This window comes from Aethalodelphis obliquidens, unplaced genomic scaffold (assembly GCF_003676395.1).
Source record: "Aethalodelphis obliquidens isolate GAN/ISIS:26980383/991018 unplaced genomic scaffold, ASM367639v1 scaffold42, whole genome shotgun sequence".
NCBI lineage: Eukaryota > Metazoa > Chordata > Mammalia > Artiodactyla > Delphinidae > Aethalodelphis > Aethalodelphis obliquidens.
Window position 1 is genome coordinate 2,361,227 of NW_020837986.1, and position 20,920 is coordinate 2,382,146.

The 20,920-nt window shown below is 49.8% G+C and overlaps 1 long non-coding RNA gene across 2 annotated transcripts in view; it reads left to right on the forward strand.

Annotated features, from left to right (window-relative positions):
• Window positions 1-20,920, forward strand: part of LOC113605160 (uncharacterized) — a 59,798-nt gene that overhangs the window by 24,810 nt on the left and 14,068 nt on the right. The window lies entirely within an intron of this gene.

Genomic DNA, 20,920 nt, shown 5'->3' on the forward strand with positions numbered 1-20,920 from the left:
CCACTGGGATGGGGGAGATATAAAGACATGACCTTTGACTGTAGAATTTGGCAAAGATAATACTAGAGGTGGTGTCACGTGGTGGCTGGAGAAGGCTTTGGCCCCCATCATCTCCCCCAGTACGCCAAATCTCAAAGCGATGGAGCTGGACAGCAGAAAGGTCCATAATGGGCACTTGGCAAGGAAGAAGAGTGATTTGGTATTGGGTGCAATTCCAGGAGAAGGAGTTGATGCAGATGGAGGCTGAAGATGAAAATGTAGGATTTGATCATTTATGGCTAGAGGAAGTGACTGAGGGTGAGGGTTGTGCGTCCACAGACTTGGGGAGAAGGAGATACAGTGTTCTTTATTAATGCTTTTGCTTGAGTCAGAGGCATGCCTAGGATACTTTACACACACAGTGGATCATTTTGGAACACGCATCTCCTTCATACAACAAAGTATGATCAGTAATCATTGAGATGAAACACATATGTTTCATGTATGAACTAGAATTTGCACTTACCAGGCAAAAACGTTACCCTTTGCAGTTCACACTGTTTCACTTTTCTAAATTTTAGACACAAATCAAAATTCCAAGGAGTCGCCTAGAATGACAGACTTGAACTACATATATCTTCATCTTCACCATCACTCTACAGTCATTGTTTCTTTGAATCTACTAGTGAGATGCAGAAATATGTAATACCGCAGGGCTGGAGACAAGAACTGTACTTGGAGCAAGCATGAAAGATTTCGAACTGTTAGGAGCTGATTCTCTTTGTGAATATGTGTTCCTGACTCCACCTGTGCTCGCGGTAACTGTATTCCTAGAAATTCCCCAGATTAACTTCCATGTAGAAGAGGTTTATTAAAGGATAAGAAATTAAAATGTGCTAATTTGAAGCTTACCTACATAGTATTAAAATTCAGCAGTCACCACAACAATTGTTTAGAATGTACACCAATAAAAGATTTTTTCAGGATGTAGCATTTTCCAACTGACATTATTTAGATTTGCCAGTGCATAGTGATAACAAAAAGCAGACTTTTTTTTATCATCAATTTTATCCTTAAATTCTCTATGGACAATGTACCCCTTTTATTGTCTGTCCCCAGGGAAAACCACTCCCCCATCCTATCCTTGCTAGGGTCACTGGTTTTAATAACAATGAAAGTGATTGTGTATTGAGCACCCAGTGGGAGCTAGCCCTGTGCTAAGTACATTTTATAAGAAGTGGTGTTTCTAATCTTCACAGTCCATACCTTTAAAAAAGAAAGAAAGAAAGAGAAAGAGAGAGAGAGACAGAGAGAGAGAAAGAGAGAAAGAGGAAGGAAGGAAGAAAGAAAGAAAGAAAGAAAGAAAGAAAGAGAGAAAGGAAGGAAGGAAGGAAGGAAGAAAAGAAAGAAAGAAACAAAGAAAGGAAAGAAAGAAAGAAAAGAAAAGAAAGAAAAGAAAGAAAAAGAAATGAAGTTCAGGGAGGTTAAATAACTGCTTAAGGTCACACAGCTAGAAAACAGAGGCAGATTTTCAGTGAAGGTTCATATGACTGCAAAACCTATGTTGTGGTTATTTATTTTTGCTACTGCTCAGAGAGGTCTCTGTGGCATATATTTTTTTTAATTGAGGGGTAACATAAACAGAAATGCTTACAGCGCAGTAGTCTTAAGTGTACATCTCAACAACTCTTCACATATGTACACACCCATGTAACCACCACCCAGGTCAAGATACATTTCCAGAAAGTTCCTCATGCCTCTTCCAAGACTATACTCTCTGCCTCCCAAGGTACTCACTATTCTGACCTCTGTTACCACTGATTAGTTTTCGTGGGAGGAAGTTCTGAACCACATCTTCCTCTAAGACAAGAAGGAAGACCAGAGAAGCTAGGAGGCGAGGAGGAGGTGGAGAGAGGCACACTGCTTACAGCGATATCGTATCAGAGGACGAGTCCCTCCCCCACCAGTGAGGGGGTGAGGCCGGGTGTGCTTTCCAAGGGGAGGGAAGGAAAGACAGTGCTGCCCAGAGAGGCAACAAGACGCCAGTGGAAGTGTCGCCTCCTGCCGGGAGGGGCCCCTCGGATTCAGAGCATGTGTTTTTGCTTGGAACTTGTTCTCTCTAAATAACTGAAGATGGGTGAGTGTGGACAGCGGGCGGCCCTGGGACCTGGCCAGTTCAGGAAGCCCGCAGGTTGGCAGCAGGGCGTCGGGTGATGAGAGCGTGAGTGATGAACTGTCCGTACGTGTTCAAAGGATTGAAAGTCCGCGGCAGGAGCTGCCACTGTGCTGACTGGTTACTGTGGTTCAGGCCCTCAAACTAACAAGTTTGGCACTAGAGGGATGAGATAGTCCAGGGAGCGCGTGAGTCTTTTGGCTGCTGCTGTAGCGCGGCCCCCGCCCCCCGTAAGACCCTAGAATGAGCACTGTGGCTCTTTGCACTACGGAAAGCAAATTTCAGGCTTGTAAGCCAAAAAGTTCCCACTTCAAATCCTGGCTCCCTCAGTGACTTACAGCCCTGGGGCTAGGATGCAGAAACAGAGGTGCTAAGGGAACAAAGTTTTAGGAGCTCTCACCGTCAGGTGCTGACCTTGCCCTTGTAGGACCTGGAGAGTGAGCGCCTCCTTAGGAGTGAGGCGTCCAGGGCACAAAATAAGATCATGGTAGGAACTCAATAAATATGGGTTGACTAGCTAAATGACAATGTCCTATCCCAGTGTATTAATTGGGGGACATTAAGCTATGCTGAGGTCACAAATAAACTCCCAAATCTCAGTGACTTAACCCAACAAAAGTTTATTTTTGGTTGCAAATGGTCCAGTGAAGCTAGGCAGGTCTTCTCCATCTTTGAGCTGCATCCTCTCAAATCATCCTTCCCTACTCAAACGTGGGCCCTGATGGATCAGCATAATTCAGTTGCTTGTTTGTTTTTTTGCGGTACGCGGGTCTCTCACTGTTGCGGCCTCTCCCGTTGCGGAGCACAGGCTCCGGACGTGCAGGCTCAGCGGCCATGGCTCACGGGCCCAGCCTCTCCGCGGCCTGTGGGATCCTCCCGGACCGGGGCACGAACCCATATCCCCTGCATCGGCAGGTGGACTCTCAACCACTGCGCCACCAGGGAAGCCCCAGTTAGTTGCTTGTTTGAAGTGAAGAATTTCAGACCCCCCACCCAGAACCAGGATCTACATTTTAATGAGACCCCCAGGTGATGTGTATGCACATAACCGGTTGTGAATCACCCTTCTAGACCAGTGGTCTCCAAGGTCACCTTAGAGAAGAGGGGCGGCGAAGGCACACTGACCCTTCACTGCCTCAAACTGGAAGTGATGATGCTCATCTCTTCTCATATTTTATTGGCCAGAACTAGTCACATGACCCCCAAACTTGACTGCAAGGGAGGCTGGGAAACCGATCTTTCTCTGTGTGTCCATGAAGAGGAATCCAAGTGAGAGACATATGACATGTCATATGACATTGCTTCTCTGGCCTTCGGTTTCTCCATTTTTTGTTCGTTTGTCTGTTTCAAGGCAGCCTCCTTGCTCTTTCATACCCGGGCCAGGCCTAACATTTTAGGGTCTAGGAAATGCATCTGAAAAGTGAAACTTGGGAAACACATCCAGATCAGGGCACAGCATATGGGAGGCAGGAAAAAATGTCTGCAGTTGCAAGGATAAAGCCAGTTTCAGCCATTCACAGCTTGTCAGCTCCCTCCGTGCCTTCCTGCTTCATGTTCATTGCACATCTACAGACCAAGTCCTGTGCAAGAAGCTGGAGAGGCTGGGGGGAGGGATGTGAATAAATGCCCAACACTGGGACCTCACTGTTCTTACACTAGGTAGTGGGGACAGAGAAACCGAAAGCAGACCCTGACCCAAACAGGGCTGGGAGTGAGCAGGGTCAGTGCTCCCGTGGCTGGACATACCCACGTGAGAGGGGAGCCCTGTACTCTGGGAAGATCAAGAATCAGTCACTTGAAAATCCCAGCTCTGACACTTGCTTCGTGGCTGTGTGTTAGTGCCCTCATCTCTCTGGGCCTCTGTTTCCCCTTTTTGGAAATTGAGATCTATGGCAGAGCCTGAGGGATGCCCATTTCAATACCCTTTCTCCCCTCCTTCCTTCATAATTGAACCCTGATTGTATTTGGGGTGGCAGTGCACTCAGCTTTGCGGCTAGGCATGGCCATGTGACCAGGTCCCAGCAATAAGATACAAGCAGAAGTGCTGGGTGCAAATTCTGGGAAGCCTCCTGAAAGGGAAGGGCATCCCTTTTGTCCCAACACCACCACTCCTCACTTCCTCGTGCTCTAATCAGTCATCAGATGTGATGGTGAAGCTTGACAGCCATCTTGGACCATGAGGGTATCTTGAAGATGGACCTTATGTGCAGAGAAGAGAAGAGGAGAAATAAAGCAAGCCTGGGGCTTCCCCGGTGACGCAGTGGTTGAGAGTCCGCCTGCCGATGCAGGGGACGCGGGTTCGTGCCCCGGTCCAGGAAGATCCCACATGCCGCGGAGCGGCCGGGCCCGTGAGCCATGGCCGCTGAGCCTGCGCGTCCGGAGCCTGTGCTCCGCAACGGGAGAGGCCACAACAGTGAGAGGCCCGCGTACGGCAAAAAAAAAAAAAGAAAAGAAAGCCTGGATTCTGATGACATCAGAGCTGTGCCATACGCACCCTGGACTCCACCTATAGTTTCCATTCACATGATTAAAAAAATAGCATACATGTTATATATAAGAATGCTATTAGAATATTAACATAATAATAATATTATATATGTTATTGTGTATGCATATATTGGCTTGGCCAAAAAGTTCCTTCGGGATTTTCCGTAACATCTTCTGTAATTTTTGGCCAACTCAATAATATACGCATGTTTATGCCGCCTTGTTTAAGCCACCATTGTTCTGAGTATTGCTGGTATGAAAGTGTTATTGATTTTTGTTATCGATCATGCATCTAGCAAACTTGCCAAACTCTCTTATTTGTTCTGATACGTTGTCAGCTTATTTGGTTAGGTTTTCAAGGTGAAGGATCACACCCTCTCCAATGAACAGTTTTGTCTCCTCTGTTCCACTCCGACGCCTCTGATTTTCTCTCCTTTTAGCTGTAGCCTGACCTTGGCACTTTGTTTTGAGCAGTAACAGTGATAACGCGCATTCGTGGCTCGTTCCTGATCCTTTCATGCACGTGAAGTTTCTCCACTAGGAGTCATACTTTCTGGAGGTTTTTGATATTAATATCTCTACCAAAGTAAGGAACTTCTCTCTTTTTTTTTTTTTTTTTTTTTTTTTTGCGGTACGCGGGCCTCTCACTGTTGTGGCCTCTCCCGTTGCGGAGCACAGGCTCCGGACGCGCAGGCTCAGCGGCTGTGGCTCATGGGCCCAGCCGCTCTGCGGCATGTGGGATCCTCCCGGACCGGGGCACGAACCCGTGTCCCCTGCATCGGCAGGCGGACTCTCAACCAGTGCGCCACCAGGGAAGCCCAACAATAGTTTTAAAGTTACTTTTAATCCTTAAGTCAATATTATTCTCCTTTTTCACCCTATATTTTTACTTTATTTATTTGCATCTTATCTCTTTTGTCATGATCAATCTTATCAGGACTCTGTCTCGTATTAATTTCATCCCAGAAGCAGCTTTGGGTCCTGTTGTTCTTCCATATTCTTCTTTTGTTCTCTAGTTCATTGATTCGCTCCCGGAAGGTGTTCTGTTATGTGCAGCTGAACCTTATTTTTGTCCTTGCAATACTGAGTCATTCCACATCTTCAGCGAGGTCACCTCCATCAGGAAGGTCCAGAGAGGGGGTCCAGCCAATGGCCATGACTTGCCCAAGTCTCGGTTCCTGCCCCAGAATGCGAGGCTCCATCTCTTCCAGACTGGCAGCCCTCACACCGCCCCTGCCTCTGGGCATGTTGGGAGGGGCTAATGGGAGAATCGCTGCTGCCGCCTGCTCCTCTGTCCTGTAAATAACCAGCCCCCAGGCGCCCCTCTATGGCCTCTTCTTCCACACATTCCTCAGTCTGGGCAGGAGTTCAGAGGTCTGCTCCTGGCCCTGAGATCCCAGGTGTCACGATGAGCTTCCCCTCCCGCATCCCCAGGACAGCTGCGGGGCTTGAACCGTTTAACACTTGGCTTCAGTCTGAGCTGGCGGGGTTCTGCGTGCAGGGACTGATGTGGTCCCCCCAAGGAGGGGTGGGATGTGTGCTCTCAGCACACGCACGTGACTGTCTCTGCATACACCGCTGTGAGCTGGGGTTCCTGGCAAGGAAGTGGTCCTCATTTGCTGGGTGAAGGGGTTGGGGCAGGAGCTATGCTGAGGATGCAGCTGGTGAGGCAAAGATAAGCCAGCTGGGGAGTCGGAGGAGGTCACGATGGGACATAGGCTTTCCAAATTGGCATGAGGGTTTATTTACAGACATCGAATGCCAGGGAAAAGGCACTGAACCTGGCACATGTTAGATGCTAGATATATATATTTGTTGCATAAATGAATACATGAATGAGTGAATTGGGGGACCCAAGCTTTAATCCCAGTTCTGTTGCTGTACATTCTTGGGGAAGTTCCACTTTAATCCCAGCTCTGTCGCTATACATTCTTGGGGAAGTTCCTCGGCCTTTCTTGGCCTCAATTTCCTCATCTGTAAAATGGGAGAGGGATGAATTCCATATTTTATAGTGCCTCTTTCTCTAGGGATTTCTGTTTCTATGCCTGGGAACATTTCTGGAGCGGCAGCTCTGACCTGGATGGAAGTATGCAGGCTGGGCCCTCAGGAATGCAGAGTTCTGAAATGTCAGAAGCAGAGGTGGGTCCTATAGATTGTCTGATGTCTGAAAAATTACCAAAGCTCAGGAGATCCCATTGAGGTGGAACTAGTTGGTCAGGAGGGACCAGGCACCAGGGCAGAAGTGGCTTTGCTTCTGGCCAGACATCCCTTGGAGGAGGCAGATAGCAGTTTAGGTTACTGTTTCCCCATCCAAGAGCTCCTTCATCATTCAGGATATCCAGTCTCCAGGAACTTACTTCTCACTGTCTGAGCCCCTACAGGTGCCATTGTCTGTCTAATCCATCCATCCATCCATTTATCTATCAATCCATCTGCCCATCCACTAATTCATTTGTTTACCTGTCCATTCATCTGTCTATCCACATATCCATCCATTTGTCCATCCATCCATCCATCCATCCATCTGGACATTCATACATCCATGCATTCATTCAACAAACACTGAATGTACTGGGCCATGCCCTAATATGAAATAAATAATAAAAAGCAAGGTGTCTGCCCACAATGAATTCACAGACTAGAGGGGAAGATAGAGACAAGCAAAGAGATGCTGACAGCAGGGTAAGTGGGGAGTACCAGGTACTGAGGGCAATGAGAAGAGGACCCAGCCTGGGAGGTGGGAGAGGAGGCTTTGGAAGTCTTACTGGAGGAGGTGACATCCGAGATGAATCTTGAAGCAAGAATAGGAGTCTAGGCAAAAAGGCAACACGGGGACAGAGAGAACAGAGACCTGAAAGCAACGTGAGAGCAGGGGTGTCTGGGGCACTGTGAGTAGCTGAGTCTGGATGAAGCCTGGAGGCCTGGTGGGAGGTGAGGGAGACGAGGCTGGAGAGGCCTGGCCTGTGTTGGTTGGGGAGGACACTTGTGACTGGGGTGGGAATAGGGGCCGAGAACTTGGGGTATCCAGGGACCATCTGGAGGTGTAGAAAAGCTCTGGGTCAGGCATTAGAATGCCAGCTTCCTTCCTCCCTCTCCCCTGAGTGACCTTAGGCAAGTTACCTCACCTCTCTGGGCCTCAGTTCCCCTGCTGTGACAACCCTATGATAGGGTTGCCCTTTGTGGCCTCTTGGGACCCTTCCAGCTCTGAGGACGTCCTTGAGTTACATGTGGTCAGCAAAACCAATAACCACATGAACCTCTGGCCTGGCCTGAGGAGCAAGTTAATTGTTCCCAGTCCCTTGCATGTCGAGGGGGGAGCGCCTTGGTTAGGGGGGCCCTGGTTAGGGGTGGCCCCTGTGGGGCTCCCAGTCCTGGGATGACAGCATGTGCTGAGCAGGGAGTGAGTCACCAACCAATCATCAGCTTGGGCCCTAGGGTTCCCAGGTGCGGGAAGGGGGCCCCATCCCCTGCCCCTCGCTGCCCACAGCCCCCTTCTCAAGCCAGCAGACCCTTGTTCAGAAGAAAATCCCATATGAAAGTCTAATAATTAAAACAGGCCCAAAGAAAGTTGTTCGGGATAAATCAGAGGGCGGGAGCCTTTGTCTGGGGCTCTGGACCCTCTCCCACTCCTCGGCAGCCCCTGAGGCCCTAACCAAGGAGCCCCTTTGAGTTCAAGGGTCCAGACATCCTCAGGAGGGGAGATTGGGAGCCAGAGGGGGAAGGGGCTGACGCTGGGGTCACCCATCATGTTGCCTTGATTCTCTCCTCCCTGGGCTCTGTCTGCCCTTCCCCAGCCCTGGAGGATGGGGGATACAACAAGCAACTCAGCTCAAACATCACAGCCTCTCAGTGGCACCATAGGGAACGTGGGCACCATAGGGAACGTGTGCTCTGCCCCAGAAAAGACCCCAGCAGGTTTTGCCTTCATCCCTGGGCCTGTGTCTCCCCAGCTCCACAGTGGGAAGGCCAGTGAGAGATTAGAAATAACTGGCATTGATGGAAGGCTTAGTGTGTACCAGGCAAGAGCTTAATCATTACAGCGACCATCTAAAGGATGCCTCATTATTATCCTCATTTCACAGATGGGGAAAGTTAAATAGCTTGCCCACGTTCACGTAACAGGTAGGAGGCAGAGCTGGGATCTGAACCCAGGTAGCTGGCCCCTGAGTCCTTGCTCTTATCCACTGTGCTATACTGCCTCTTGAAAGATGGCTTGGAAGCACCTTCCAGTCCCTACTGTTCGGGATTCAGGCAGAGAGCTAGAAGTGGTTCAGAGGGAAGGGAGAAACTCAGTCACATCCTGGCTCTGTCGCTTGCTGTGTGACTTTGGGTGAGTCACTTCACCTCTCTGGGCCTCTGTTTCCAAGCAGGGATGCTGTGAGAGTTGAAGGGCTGCGGTAGCATTGCTTTCAGGGATGGCACACTCACTGGGACTGATGGTCCTTCAGTCTTCACCCATGGCCCCTTCCTTGTAGCCGCTGTCTCGGTGGGGAGAGGCAGTGGCCACGGTTGAGACTTTCCCTTCCATCTCCAAGCTGCCTGGCTAGGTCTCCAGGAGAAGTTGTTTCCCTAACCTCCCAACCCCTCAGAAAGGACCAACAGGGTTGGTTCCAGCTACACCCTCCCTCTTGGCTCAGAGCCCAAGACCTGTCCCCTTAGAGGCCAATTCTTCCTCCGACACGCAGGTGGGCATATGAGCTTCCCAGGCTGTGGTGAGGGTCGTCTAACCAGCCTCCAAGAACCTAAGTGGGTGCAAGTGGGACAGAGAGGCCCTGATACTCCATCCCATCAGTGCCACCAGCCCCCGAACAAAACACTTCATTACTGGAAGCCCAGCCAGGCAGAGGGGGTGGAAGTGGCCGTGTGGCAGGAAACTGCGCAGGGCCAGCCAGGCCTCAGCCCTCGAAGCCAGCAGCCCGTGGACTGACCACGCAGGGTTGGCTCACTGGGGTGTTTACGGAAACGCTGGCCCTGAGGCCGGCCTAGCTGCTGGCCTGGGATCCCCTGAGTCACCCCCAGGCCTCAGAGTGCCAGCAGGGGATATCAGAGGCTGCAGCTGAGGCCTTGTTTTCCTCCACAGCCCACCTGGGGAGTAGAAAGTTGAGGAGCCCGGCAGTCAGTAAGTGGTGGAGACGGGCAAGGTCTTCAGATCACGCCCTTTCTGGACCCTGCTGGAAAGCGGCATCAACTCGGGAGAGGTGGGGACCAAGTGGCTCTGGAGCCGGGCTACCTGGGTTCAAATCCTGGCTGCATCCCTCTCCGGCTATATAACTCAGGGGAGTTTGCTTAACTTTTCTGAGCCTCAGTTTGCCTGTCTGTAAAATGGGGATGTGATAATAGTACATACTTTCCAGGGATAATGACATGATTTCATATTTGTAAAGTGCTTAGAGCAGTGGCTGTCACACACTCAGTGCCATAAGTGTTTGCTACAGAAGTCGTTTCAGTTTAAATATTATTTGTTGAGCCTCCGGCCATGATTGAGGAGCTAAAGTTATGGAAATACATCAGATTTAGATCCTGCCCAGGGTGCTTCAAGGTCAAGGTGAGGGATGGAGGTTGGAGGATTAGGAGGTTGGGAGGGGGGTGATTTCCCTAATTACAGGCACGATGGTAACTAATGGGTAAATATCTGCCTCTCCAACCTCTGTTTTTAAGAACTGGGGCCACATGAGTCCGTTCACGGCTCTATCCCAGTGACCAACACGGAGACTGGCACTGGGTGGGTACTTAAACCTGATGTGGAATGCGTGGGTGAACACCTGATGCTTTTTGAGCCCTGACCGTGGTACTGGCACTGAGCCCAGAGCATTACGTGCACGACCCCCTTCCTGTCCCTCAGTGCCCCAGTGGAGAGAGTCGGATCATTCTTTCTGTGTTCAGAGAAGAAAACTGAAGCCCAGGTGGTAGGTGGCAGAGCTGGGACTGAACTCACGTCTAAGTTCAGAACCTGCCTTTTAATTTTTTATAAATTAATTTATTTTATTTTATTTATTTTTGGCTGCATTGGGTCTTCGTTGCGGTGAGCGGGGGCTACTCTTCGTTGCGGTGCTCAAGCCTATCACTGTGGTGGCTTCTCTTGCTGCGGAGCACAGGCTCTAGGGGCGCAGGCTTCAGTAGTTGTGGCACGTGGGCTCAGTAGTTGTGGTTTGCGAGCTCTAGAGCGCAGGCTCAGTAGTTGTGGTGCACAGGCTTAGTTGCTCCGCCACATGTGGGATCTTCTGGGACCAGGGCTCGAACCCTTGTCCCCTGCATTGGCAGGCGGATTCTTAACCACTACACCACCAGGGAAGCCCAAAACCTGCCTTTTGAAACACTAAACTACCTCTTGTCTTCCCCAGATGCTAGCATGGCATCAAATTGCACAGTCCCCCTCAGGCCTGGGAGTTCAGAGTTGTGCCATTTACACACCTCATTCCTGCCCGAGAAGATCCAGAAGGACCTTGGGGGAAGGAGGACATTCTAGCAGAGGGACCCACCTGTGGAAAGGCAAAAAGGCAGGACCAGCCCTCTGCACTAGTCTCCGCAAATAGCCTTGAACGCCAGGAAAATATTTAGATGATCCTGCGGCGAGGGAGTTCCCAAAAAGTCCTGAGCAAAGCTTGTACAAGGCCAGATGCACAAACACTCTGGTGGCCAGGACGGAAGATGAATTACCAAGGAAGGGGCTCAGAGGCAGGGAGAAAAGGAATTTGTACAAATGAAACTCAGCATCATTCCTGAGCTGTCTCCCCCACGTTGAAACTTACCTGCCCTGCGTTCCACCTCATCCAGAGCAGTGTGTGCGTGCCGTGGGGGCCCAGGGCCTGGGAATAGAGCAACCAGGCTTAGGGTCCTTGGAGCCCAGAAGCATGCCTTCCTCCCCACCCATCCAGCCCCGGCAATGACTTCCTTTTGGGTTAATCCCATTTTGGCCACAATGGCTGCTAGCAGAGGGAGGAGGCACAGAAGATAAAGGTGATTGGGGTCAAGTGCCCGCAAGACCCTTAGCAGCCAAGCCTCAGCCCCCAGCCCACCTAGGATGCAGACAAATAAGTGTTCAGATCTTGGGCCCACCGTATACTCGGACCTACCTGACTTGGTGCCCTGAGGTCTTCCTCATTCATAACATACAGACAATAACACATGAGAGGGCTGTTGTGAGGATCCACCAAGATCTCAACGTGAGGCGAGCAGCACAGCACTGGTCCAGAGTGAACGCTGGATAAATATGAGATCAGTGTCATTATCATCACAGCCTGGAGGCAGAAGCCACTCTCTGGCCTGGGAAGAACTCAAAAACCGCCTGTTGTGGCTTGATAATGCCCAGAGGGCATCTGGGCCATCCCTCTGTCCCAGGTACCAGGGACCTGACTTAGCTCAGGGGGGTCGGTCTCCCCCAATGGCCTTTGGGGCCCCTGCCTGGAGCCATCTATTTGCTCCATCATGTGAGTCGTGGGATTAGATCATCTTGGTGTGTGTGTAATTTAACAAGGCTCTCACCCTCAGGCTACTGCAAGTGCAGGGTCAGCACCTGAGACCCAGCACCTCCTTAAATTCTGTGCCCTGGGCACCTACCCGGCTTGCCTCACCCTAGCCCTGGATCTGTGCGAGGTTGGGGTAGTAGTTATCCCCATTTGATAGATGTGAAAACTGAGGTTTCCCCAGATTGGGCACCTGTCCAATGTCACACAACTAGGGAGGAAGAGGCAGACCCCGGTCTCTTTGCTTTTGAAGTCCAGGGCTCCATTTACCCTGAGGAGCTGCCTCCCAGCCTAGGATGGAGGGACTCAGTCCGTCTCCCCAGAAGGCCCAGCAACCTGAAGAGAAGCCTAGAACTGGCCTCCTCTGGCTGGCCAGGGCCGCTGGGAACGCTGGCCTGCAGGGCGGAGGCTTGCATATTTCTCTACACATTCCTAGGGGTTAAGTCTGGGGACCCAGGCTCCCGGCATCAGCCATCACGTTCCCCAGAAGGAATCTCTATTCATAACAAACCCCAAAGGTCATTTGTCTGGGAAGGAGCCTTCTATCTCCTCCCCAGGGAGGGAGAGAGGGCCCCAGCCTTTATGGAGACCACCTGGGTTCCCAGTGGGGATGCCCTGCTTCTGGCTGGCCTGTGAACCCCTCGGGTCTCATCTGTGGATGGTGTCTGGATGGGACAGGTGGACAGAGAGGATGAATGAACATCCCATTTGAAGCAGCCCCTAGAGAGATAAGAATGTGTGGACTCTGGACTCAGCCTGTCTAAGCTCAAATTTCCTTTCACTACCTCCTAGCTGTGTGGCCTTAGGCAAGTTACTTTGCCTCTCCGTGCCTCAGTTTCCTCTGCTGTAAAACAGGGATAATAATAATACCTACTGCATAGGGTTGCTATGAGGATTAGATGAGATTCATTCATTCAACAACTGTTTATTGGAGATCTACCAGCTTCCGGGCAGTGAGTAATAATGGCAACAAGTAAAAGAGACAAAACTCCCTATCTTCAAGTTTTTAAAGAGGAAGTAGCATGACGAATATTATTTTCTTTAGAAAATGCTGGCACCAAAAAAATAAAGCAAATATGATAAAATGTTAACAGTTGTTAAATCTAGGTGATGGCCAAATAGCAAATGGGTGTTCATCATCTGTTTTCTATGCTTTTCTGAATGTTTGAAGTTTTTTTTTATACATACGAGGGAAGAAAGGAAAAAAGAAAAAGAAGTAAGATAGAATGAAAGGTAGAAAGAAACAAGAGAGGGAGGAGGGAGGGAGAAATCGTTGCCCTTTTGAAACTTACAATCAAGTAGGGGAAATAGACAATAAATAAATAAGTATAATAGGCTGCATCAGTTAGTACTTTGGAGAAAAAGAAGAAAGAGGGATCAGGCATTCGCAGGGGCCGGGGGTTCCATTTTAAACCACGTGGTCAGGGAAGGCCTCCCTGGGAAGGTGACATCTGAGAGTAGAGCTCAGTTCTCCTGGTTTTCAGCCCTGGGTCCTCCCAGTGTCCACGTCCAGCTTCTACCCAGTGAAAGAATCACGGTAAAAGCCCAGAATCCAAGACTCTGGGCTTGTGGGATGGTGCAATTCTAGAATGATGTGTCTCAATTCAAAATTCCGATGAGCAGGAAAGTTAATCTAAATTTTTATGACCATACCCTACTTCCTATGTGGACAGAAAATTAATCTTAATCAGTGTGGTTTACTCCGCCCACTCCATCATTTGCGTGCACACACACACACTTCCCCTGTGACTGCATCTCACTGAGAGGTTGTTTCAGGCCCTTTTGGCTTCAACACACCACATGACCATTTCACCGTTCAAGCCCTTCCCCACTCTCCACTTTTGGACTCTTCAAAGCTCTCTGGGGTCACGCTGACCCACGAGATTCAACACATGCTCACTCACAGCTTTTTTTCTGGCTCTCTTCTTGATTTCTTCTTTGAAAAAAAGGAGAGAGGGGAGGCGAGGGCTATGCATCAGTCAGGGTCAGCCAGGTTAGGGTGCAGTAACAACCACCTCCAATCTTGCTCCTTAGCCACTCAGGCTGCATGTCTGCTACAGCCCCATCTGTGCCTCCTCACTCCAAAATCCAGGCTGATGGAATAGCCACCACCCCCAAATATTGTATAGCAGAGGGACAGAAAGGCATCAGATCCCACCTTTCTCTGATTCATGAGGTTTCAGTGTGCCTCAGGTCCCTTCAGGAATGGTCTTTTTGGGGAGAAAGGGGTACTTCTGAAACCTAAAAACTTGTTCTCTGCTTTTCCTGAAATGTCCATTCCTCGAGTCAGTGGACACTCCACGGTCTACCTGCCTGAGCAGGGACTAGAAAACACAAAAGGGAAAAACGCATGCAGTCTTAAATTCCTAGATTTTGAGTATCGTGCAGTCTTAGATTGCAATCTAAGAAAATGGGATCTGAGAATCTTACAATCACAGACTTTCAAAATTGAAAGGTCTTTGAATCCAATATCACTTTTCATGCGGGAGTTGCCTCTGTCACCCTCACAGGTAGCTGCCAGCCTTTGCTTGTACCCTCTCAGGGCCAGGGAGCTCATCACATTCCAAGCCAGCCTACTCCATTATGCATCAGCTCAAAACATTCAAACGTTGTGCTTTATCAAGTGAGCCAGACTTTCTCTCGAGACCTTCCAGTCCAAGTCCCTGTTATTTTACTGGGAGAGTAAGGGTGAGGCCATCACCAGCACAGCCTTGGAGACAGGCTGAACTAGCAGCTAGCCTGAAGTCACTGAATACTTCATGAAACCCTGAACAGCCCTGAGAGCCGAATCAGTGATTCCTCCGATGCCTGAAACACTACCATAATGGTCTGTGGCTCTCTATTAAGGAGGTTTATAAATAGTAGAAAGAATAAAGGCTTGGTCTCAGACCTAGGTTCAAATGCTGACATTTTGATGCTACCTGTAGGCAAGTCTCATCACCTCTCTGAGCCATGGTTTTCCCATCTATCCCATGGGGATAATAACAACAGCAACAATAATAGTACCTCCTACGCAGGACTGCTTTGTGAATCCAATGGGATAATGTATCTAAACACCTGGCACAATGTCTGGTACACAGTAGGTACTCAACTTGACCTGGGTTCAAATCCAGGCCTCTTATTATTTGTATGTCCTGGGGCTTCACTTCCTTGAACCTCAGATTCCCCAGCTGTCAGGTGGAGTTACTATTATTCACACCCCACAGGGTCTGATCAGGAATTTTTAAGTTCATATTTACTGATAATGTGCTAAGCTCTTTATCTGGGTTGCACATTTAATCCTCTACTTATTAGGTAGAATATTTATAAGTTCCCAATGTTAGTCATGGAGAAACTGTGGCACAGGGAGGTTGAGTGACTTGCCCAAGGTCATGGTGCTGGTGCCAGTCACTTAGGAGGTTTCAGGCTGCAAGTAACACCTTGATATTCCTGACTTAAGATGGACTTCTGTGCTCAAGACCCCTGGAGGTTGGGTGGTTCCCGACTGGTTAATGCAGAGGCTCAATGATGTCAGCCAGGACCCATATTATAGCTCCAGCATCCTCAGTGCGGTGGCTTCAGCCCTCAGCCTTGGCCCTGCAGGGTCTCAACGTGGCTGCCAAGGTTTCAGACATCATATCCTCACACAGCTACTTATGGGGGAAGAATAGGGGACCTTCTCCCCACAGCTTTTTATAATTAAAGCAATCCCTTCTCAGAAACCCCCCCAGCAGATTTTATTTCTCCTTGGCCAAAACTGGGTTACATTCTTGTGGAAGTCTGGTAGTACTCACCAATCACCATGTTCTTTCTGGGCACACAGTTGGACCACATTTCGCAACCCCCTGTGTGGTTAGAGGTGGTCATGTGACTGAGTTCTAGCCAATGGGATGTGAGTAAAAATAACTGCACCATTTTCAGGTCTGGCCTATAAACACCTCCTACCCACAATCTTTGCTTTCCTTCCTCATCTTTCTGCTTTGAAAAGGACTCTGAGGACAAAGAAAGCAGAGTCACAAGACAGGAAGAGTCTCAGTCCTTAAATGGCTCCCCAGAGCAGAGCCCTCCTGCCAAGACTTCTTGTGCAGTGATGTGAGAAGAAAACAAAGGTCGGTGATGTAAAGCCACTGAAAGCTTGGGTTATTTGTTACAACAGCTAGCGTGACTTAGCCAGACAATACACATACCCATTCCTAAAACCTGGGGGGACTGCGGAACCTTGAAGGCTTAGCTCCTGGGGCTGGGAAAGAGATTTCTTCTAGAGCACACTGCCCACTTCGCGGCATGCGGGATCCTCCCGGACTGGGGCAGGAACTCGTGTCTCCTGCATCGGCAGGCGGACGCCCAACCACTGCGCCACCAGGGAAGCCCACACACTGCCCACTTCTGAACAAAGGCAAGGCTCTAGAGAGAAAGATGGAAGCAGGAAGGGGAGTGAGCAATGGGTTCTAGACTTGAGCTGGATCTAAGGTCGAAGGAAGATGGGGCTTGGGGGAGAGCCGCCTTCCTCATGCACTGGTGCTAAGAGGATTGCATACAAGGAAGGGAGGGCTTCTGCGAATAACCAGAGCTGGCCTGTCAGACCTGCTCTCGGTGGGGTCACCAGCTCCTCTGGCCACCCCAGGGCCCTTGCTGGCTTAGCTCTCTGGACCACACCCCATGGATCATCCTGTAGGTGGCAGGCAGAGACTGGGGCAACTGTAGATTCATGACATATGGTGGCTCCGGGAGTTTCTTGGAACCCCTTGCTCGGGGACTCTTAGCATACGGAGTCTCAGGCACGAAAGGGCCTGGTGGGCTGGGCCTGGCGGGCTGGGTGGAGTTGTTCAGGCTGCTTCTCCCTCCTCTCCCTGGGGAGGGGAATTTGCATGGTCATAAGAGACCAGACTTGGGCACCTCAATTCCACAACTTCCTAGGCTGGTCCCCTGGACAAGTGAGCCCACCTCTCTGAACCTAAGTGTTTGCATCTGTAGAATGGGGGAATAAAATTAACTCCTTCCACATGGGTGAAGAGGAAATGAAATCACCGATATAAAGTATTAAGCCAAAGACCTTGAACCCAGTCAGGGCTTCTTAAGTGCCGGCTGCCCTCATCATTGCTGGAGGGAGGTGTCCACCTGCAGATTCTGTCACTGCCCCCCCCCATCCTGCATCTCCAAGGCTAGGGGTGACAGGGGCCACAGCACTCCCAGAAGAGCTTTCTGTTCCCCGGAGCAGATGTACTGGATGGAAGCAGCCCTGGCAGGGTTGGTCCTAGCCCTGACTCGTCCTCTTGCCAGGATGTCACCAATCTCAGTCTGCCAAGCTTCAGTTTCTTCACCAGGACAACAATCACAGTCCGCTCCCCTGCCTCCGTCACACAGATTGTAACAGAACTCAACTGAGGCAGTCGATCGCTGGGCTTCAGTAGACAGACGCCGCAGGCGCCCAGCCCTGTGTTCGAATCCCAGCTCTGACCTCCTCTCATTTTGTGACCTGGAAAATGTCACTGATCTAAGGCTTGGGGGCATTCGAATGGGTTAGCGCTGGCTCCTACCTCAGAAGAGGGATAAAATGGGACCAAGGATATAAAGTGTGCAGCTCTATGCCAGGGACTTGGAAGGGCTCAGTTAAAAATAGCAATTATTATTATCGCCACTGGTCTCAAGATTTTGGAAAGTACAGAGAGAGCTATACATTGAAAGGTTCTTAGCTCAGTCTCTATGAGATACATAAGAGGAAAGTTCTACCCTCACCTTGAGGCCCTCTGAGTCCCCCGATGCCCCCTGCCTCAGATGGCTCTTCCAGAGCTCACTTCTGCTACTTGGAGCCATGAGGGGGACAGCATGGTGAGGGGCTGGGAGTCTGGAATTCTGAGTTCCAGTACAGCTTCCACTGCTCTCTGCCTGTGTGACCCTAGGCAAAGGCATGCAGGCTCTACCCTAAGGACCCATCGGCCTCTGACATTCACTGACTCCTTCCTCACAACAGCCAGTGGCCAAGGAGGGAGGGTGTGGCTCCCTCTCGGGTTCAGGGTCAGGGTCACTGCTCTGTGTGGAATCTGGGCTCTGCCGTCCAGAACTGCCTCTCCTGATGCCTGGAATTCCACCATTCATGACTCATGCCTTTGGGAAATCAGTGACCTCAACCCACTGTGTAATAACAATAACAGTCCCTCACGGCTTTTCTTTGCTGATACTCCTGGGTCGCTGCTGTGATGTAGGCAGTGAAAGTGAGGCTCGGGGCAGAAAGCGAGGTGCCCGAAGCTACACAGCAAGTTAGTGGTCGAGTCTGGCCTCCTGTCTCCTGGCTTCTTCGTCAGTGCTGTTTCCCTTTCAACAACTCTCTTTAAAAATGCTGCCCCTGACATTTGTGCAGCCATGTTCACAGCAGAACCATTCACGACAGCCAAAAGGTGTGAGCAAACTTAAGCATCTATCGACAGATGAATGGGTCAGCAAAATGTGGTTTATACACGCAATAGAATATCATTCAGCCTTTAAAAAGAACATCCTAACACAGGCTACAGCAAGGAAAAGATTATAGGACACTATGTTGAGCAAAATAAGCCAGTCACAGAAGGACCAATATTGTATGATTCCACTCATGAGGTCCCTAGAGCAGTCAGATTCATAGAGACAGAAGGTAGAAGGGTGGTTGCCAGGGGCCAGGGGAAGGGGAATGGGGAGTTAGTGTTTAATGGGTACAGAGTTTCAATGTCACAAGATGAAAGTTATAGAGATGGATGGTGGTGACGGTAGCACAACAATGTGAATGTACTTAATGCCACTAAACTGTACACTTAAAAATGGTCAAGATGGCAAATTTATGTTATACATATTGTGCCGAAATTTTAAAATAAAAAAAAAATTGCTGCTTCTAAGAGGAAGATGGTAAGTCCTAACATTTTGAAGGACATGTCATTTAGTTTACCATGATTTGTATCAGTCAGATAGTCTAGGTCATGCTGCTGTAACAAAGAACCCTCAAATCTGACTACTGAGTCAAGCACTTAACCACTGCTCCATACTGCCTCTCACACAAAACCCTGTAGCCCCTGGAACCTTCTTCCTTGCTGTCGTAAACCTCTCCCTCGTCTGTCTGTACTGCAGGCCCAGGATAAGGCAATGGAATCAGTCAGATTCGCCCTTGACTGGCTGTGTGGCTATGGGCAAGCCAGCTAACCTCTCTGAGCCTCAATTTACTTATCTTGGAAATGGGGCAATAACAGAACCTCGAGGGGAGAATTCAAGGAGCATGGAAAGCATTTACCATGGCCTCAGGCATGCTGTCAGCCTGTGGGGATATTTAAGCCTCAGGCAGAGTTTGACCCTCAAGTTCAACAATCCCATGAGAAACACCTTCTTCCTGCCAGCCTTGAGTCAGGGACAGGGAATGGGTGGGATGGGAGCCAGAGGCTGTAGAGACAGTTGTCTCGAGCCTGAAATACTTTTCTCCCCAATAATCTGTTTTCAATCTCTCATTTCTTTTTTTTTTTTTTCTCCTTTTTTAAACTCATCCTGCCAAAAAACAAGCATGCAAGTGTGCGCCAGCTCCCAGCCCAGTCAACATCCCACCCTTTGGGAATTTCTGCTTTAAATGCAGGGGTGCGGGACCCTTCAATAAACCACATGCATTTCAACCTCCACACCTTTGCACGGGCTGGTTCTCCTCCCTGCCACTTGGTACCCTATGCCCTGGATCTATTCCCAGCCTGTTCATCATCTCTCAAGGCTCGGCCACAGGGCCCTCTCCTGCAGCAGCCCCTCTATTCTCTGTCTCTCCCGTGTTCACAAGACCCCTACAATTTCCCCAGGTCTGGACGCATTTTGAACTCTTGTGTCCTTATTTACCCTCTTTGAGGGCAGGGACAGTGTCATCCACTTCTCTGCCAAGTCTGAGGCTTTCATGAATCAGAGAGCCCTCATGACCACCATATCAGTGGGAGATGATGATTATTATCCCCATTTTACAGATGAGAAAATGGAGGTTCTGAGAGCAAAGGTGAGTGGTCACACCGCTGGGGAGTCGGGACCCCTCTCCCCGAGCTCCCTGCCTTCACTAAGCCTCCCTGCTGGAGGCTTAACGTGCATCAGCAGGGAATGGGCGAGTGTGGCAGTGGCCTGCAAGCTCTTCTCTGAACTGTTTCCTCCTCTTCCCGGACACAGAGCTGGTCTACATCTCCCAGCCTCCCTTGCAAGGGAAGCAAGGCCTTTTTGGTAGACTTTCCACGCCTCTTTGTGTTACAGAGTCCAAGCTCACTCTGCTCGCCTCACGGCAGGCCAATGAATCAGAGACAAGGTGTTGAGTCAGGGAATACGACTTTATTCGGAAAGCCGGCAGACCAAGAAGATGGCAGACTAGTGTCTCTGATGAACCATCTTATCTAGGTCTGGAGGCCAGTTTCTACTACAGAATCAGAGAGGGAGAGGTGGTGAGGGAGTAAAAGGGCCATCAGTCTTGCAAAACTTTCCCCGAAATGACCAGCCGAGATGAGGGGATGTGTTGGTTTCTTTTTTCTTGCAGCCACTCACAGGTGCACAGGGTTCCCTGAGGCAGGCCATTATGTATGACTATAATAACAAAAGCAACGAAAAGCAAAGGTCAAAGTCAAAGAAACAGATCCACCGTGGGGTCTGATTTAGCTCTTCTCTGTTACATTTGCAGTGGGACTTTGTCCTGGCTCCCCCCCTTTCAAGAGGTGGATTCTGTTTCCCTCAAATAAGGTTTGGCCTTGGGTCTCTCCCTAGTCAATAGAATGTGGTGGAAGCAACCTGGTGCTAGTTCTGGGTGCGGCTTCTAGAAGCCCTGCAGCTTCTCTCCGTCCCTGTCTCTGTTTCTCTCTGCTTCCTCTGCCAG